At 41.0% G+C, this 4,545-nt stretch overlaps 1 pseudogene; it reads right to left on the bottom strand.

The window, feature by feature from the left end:
• Positions 1-216: 216 nt before the first annotated feature.
• Positions 217-335, bottom strand: LOC118602526 (annotated as a pseudogene).
• Positions 336-4,545: the final 4,210 nt, after the last annotated feature.

The raw sequence follows: 4,545 nt of genomic DNA, 5'->3' as shown, positions 1-4,545 counted from the left end.
TAAGAGCAATGTCAGAGAGTTTACTGCCTATGTTTTCTTCTGAGAGTTTTATGATATCAGGTCTAACCTTTAAGTTTTTAATCTATTTTGAGTTAACCTGGCTTTTTAAAACGTCAAATATTTAGTCAAACATCAAGTGAACTGAATTTCTCTTTTGGAAAAACTTTAAATGGAAACTGGGTGGGGTATTAAATTGTGATAAATTTTCTTTTTAAACTCCTACAACCCCTGGTATTCCTAGGTAGTCTCCCATCCAAGTACTAACCAGGCCCAACCCTGCTTAGCTTCCAAGATCAGACAAGATCAGGCATGTTCAGGGTGGCATGGCTGTAGCATGGCATGATGGATTTTCCCTAGGAGAGCTAAAGCAGATTGTCAATAAATATTCACCAATTTAATGATATCAAGTTCCACAACAGCAGTTTGATTCACGGTGAGACTAAAATTCAAAAATAAATTGCAGATTGATACACTTCCCCCCAGCCCGATATATTATTTCTCCTATTATTTGTTTGAGTTCCCACAACCTGCCTATGCTTCCTTCTACTTTTACACATTTTCATTAATTTTTGGTAAAAACCATCATTTGGTTGGACACTAGCCCAGCAGGGTTTTCAAATTTTATTTTTATGTGATGATTACTGTCTGTGGGTTTCTAAAATTCGCTGTGTGAATTAATTGTCAATAACCCTACCAGGTATGTACTATTATTACTCCCATTTTATAGATGAGAAAGATGAGGGTCAGGGAAGTAGGATAACTACTAACTCAAGGTCACCCAGTCATTGTCTAGATTTGAATCCAAGCAATCTGGCTCTAGACTCTGTTCTCACAATGTCAAAGGCTTCATATGCTTTGAGCCTCCTTTGACATAGATGCCCACGGTGTGAACCGCACAGATTGTTGTTTTTCAGGGGGCTATGGTGCCACAGGTACCATGATGCAACATCTGGCTCGCCAATGCCTCTAAATTTGTAACATCTTGTCCTTCGCTACCCAGGCATGGTTCATACTCAGCTTCACACTGGAGCAATGCAGATTGCCGAAAACCAGCTCTGTTATAGTTATTATTATCGCAATTGAAAAACTAAGAAATGTTTCAATAAGTCTTTGCACCAATATCCATGATGAGATAGAGGAGAAAATTTAATAATAAGGCCCATAAGAAGGTCTTAGATAAAGGAGAAAACATTTTTAAAAAGGGTCAAGAGAACTTTTGAGAAGGATTTGGTTTATTTGAAGACTAACAACTTAAAAGTAGCTGCTGGAAAGTAATGTCTACCATAACATAGTATCCAAAAAATATATATATTATCTAAATTAACTGATCATTAAGCCAGGTATAAACAATGTCTGAAATACATTGGATCAGATGCATTGAAATGAGTAAGTAACTCCAAGAGAACTATCAGAGCTCCCTCCCCTCAATCCCCCACCCCAAGCATCCAGAGTGGGCCACTCCCCTCTTAAATGTAACATACTTCCTTGGCCACACCTGCCCACACCCAGGAGGGCAGACAGCCATGGTCCAGGGTCCATGGCTGTGACTATGTTTGGAAGACAAGACTCTCAAACTAGACTACTTTTGTTTTCCTGCCCTTCATTCTCTACCCTTTTCTTCATAATAATAAAAGCATTGCCTTTGTGGTAAGGGTTTTAACCTCTTGATAGCCAAAGTATGGCCCGTGGACCAACGGCCTCAGCATGCATCACCTGGCACTTGTTAGAAACGCATAATCCCACCCAGGGATATTGAATCAGAATCTGCATTTAAAAAAAATTATTTCTTTAAATTAGTTTTAAGTATATAGTACATTGGTTAGACATCTATATAGTTCATAAAATGATCCCCCCCAATTGCTCCCTCCCTCCCCTGGCCCTCCACTTAGCCACCATATTAATGCTAACTGCATTCCCTATGCTATGCTCCCCATCCCCTTGACCAACTATCAACTACTAATTTGTAATTCTTTAACCCTTTACCCCATTCTCCCAGCCCCCAACCTCCCTCCCCTCTGTCTGTCAAGAATCTGCATTTTAACACAATCCCAGGTAATTTATATACTCATTAAAGTTTGAGAAGCACTGTTTTAATATTTCTGAACCTTATTCTTATCTTGCAAGGTTACTGTGAGAATTAAATGTATTCAAAATGTCTGCAAGAGAGCTAGGTGCTACTATGTTATCATTTTTTTCACCTGGCACCTGGCACTGCCACACCTGTGTCCAGTCTCCATCTGTCTGAGCCCTTCTCCCCAGCCTGGGCTTCTGAACACTGACCTTAACTCGCTTACTCAGACCCTGCCTTGGCTGATGCCCCAGAGTGACCTCAGTTCTCTCCTTAGAGTCCTTGGCAGGCTAGCCAGAGCCCGTTGCTATATTTCTCAGCACTCCCTGCTGACCTAGACTCTTCCCAAGTCCCACCTCTCTTGGCTCGTCCCTTCCTGTGGACACCAAAAACCCTGCAGCAGCACTTATTTTAGTCATGTTGCCATTGCTGAACACGGCCTTGGAATTTGCCTTCACTGCCTCACTTGGTGCCTGGCCTATGTAGGCACCCAGCTAAATCATCCTTGAGGGAAATGAATGAAGAACAAGAATTTGCTTCATAGTATTAAGGTTGATTCTTTTGGGGGAGATTCAGTCTCTTTGCTTTTTTTTCCCCTTCACTTTTATTTGCCCCCCAAAAAGTGTGATGCAGAAAGCTGAGATTTAAAGTTGCCCAGGAAAAAAAGGCCAAGGAGAAGGTCTGACCTGTTGAGATTCTAGACCTCAGGCCTCTGTGCAAAAGAGCCCTGTGGCCCCAAACAGTCTAGCCTGCTCATTGTGATTCCACACTGAGGCTCTAGGCCAAACTGCCAAAAGATCATAAAATACTCTAAGCCTGGCCTAGTCCTCTATACGTAGGTCACTGTAGGTTGCTTGTGCCCTGTTCAAATCTCCTTCACTAGCCAGTACACTCATCTCCCAGCTGATGGAAGTGCTCTGGCTCAAAGTTTCCACCTATGACCATCTTTGGACAATTGCTATTGAATGAGCTGTCTCGCCTAGAAATTTTGTGGATATGCCATTCTCATTCTCACCTCAAGCAGCCAATGACTGATGATACAAGGGCAGAAAAACCTGGTCCCCTTGCCTCAAGGTAAGAACTCTGTAGAACAATTTACATTCTACAATCACTATGGGTCAGGACAAAGCTAGAATTTACTTTAGCGCATGTCCTTTCTTGGCTTGTTCCCTGACGTATCCTGCTTCCCTCATTCCCTTACTGGTTTCTTTCCATGGTGTCCCTTAATGAATTATGTACACCTAAGACATTGTCTCAGGTTCTGCTTCCAGGGAACCTGACCTAGAACAGTGCTCTTGGGATTTAGTGGGTAAGTGGCAAGACAAGGATCCTGAGTTCAGGATCTCAAGTTCTCACTAAATATCATCTCAAACCAACCCAACATGACTTAACACTGTGGTTTCTGCCTGGATCCCATCAGCCCAAAGGGGCCCCACGGCCATGTCCAAGAGAGGGGCATGAGGGTCAAGAACTGCACTGTCTAAAACAGTAGCCACAAGCTACAGGTGGCAGCTGAGCACTCAAAATGTTGCTAGTGCAATCAAAAAACGAAATACTTAATTAATCTCGCTTAATTTAATTTAAAAAACTGATCTTCCATTCAGTTACTGAAAAATTATTAAGCGTGCTTAGAACAACTTGTGTTTATAAATCTACTTCTTTTTAATTATAATTTGTATGAAATCTAAACACCAGTCAAGAATTTCCAATGAAAATTTAGCATCCAAATTGAGATGTGTTGTATGTATAAAAAAACACTGGATTCTGACGCCTTAGTATTAAAAAGTAATGTAAAAGAGATCACTAATGTTTTTAACATTGGTTACATGTTGAAATATTATTTTTATTTTGTTCAATGTTTAAGTTAATTTAATGTATTTCTTCTTATTTTTAAAAATATGGCTACTAGAAAATTTAAAATTATATATGTAATAAGAATATGTAATAATCAATATGAAGACCACAGGTGTCAGAGAGATACAGGAGCCTGGTTTGAAATGTGACCAACAAGGGACTTAGAAACACTGAGCCCCAAAGATGTTGAGATGCCTCAGTTGCTCATATATCCTCTCAGGAAACCTTTGTGTCTTAAATGGGTTCTCCAGAAACAGACACTGGAATGAGGATTAATGTGCAATTATTAAGGAAGTGCTCCCAGGAGAAGCTGGTAGGAAATGGAAGAGGCAGGACAGAGAAAGGGGAAAAGTCAGTGTGATTTCTGCAGTCCTGCAAAGGGCAGTAGCCTGATCCAGGTGAAAAATTCTTGAGAATAAGTTGTACTTCGGAGGCTGTCCCATCTCAGTGTGAGGAAGGCCTGTTTTCATAGTCCCTCACCAATTGGTCCTTGGTCAAAAGCTGCCTCAGCAGGGGACATAAACAGTCCTAGGTACCTTCCACTTCTTGCTATACTAGGTAAAGCAGCTCTTGTAGTGCAAAAAGAGTCCTCGGAAGAAGAGTTACAGGTACAGACCATTGAA

Source organism: Rousettus aegyptiacus, unplaced genomic scaffold, assembly GCF_014176215.1.
Source record: "Rousettus aegyptiacus isolate mRouAeg1 unplaced genomic scaffold, mRouAeg1.p scaffold_m13_p_4, whole genome shotgun sequence".
NCBI classification, from domain to species: domain Eukaryota; kingdom Metazoa; phylum Chordata; class Mammalia; order Chiroptera; family Pteropodidae; genus Rousettus; species Rousettus aegyptiacus.
The sequence above is the reverse complement of the archived record's forward strand: the minus strand, read 5'-3'. Positions and strand labels throughout refer to the sequence as shown.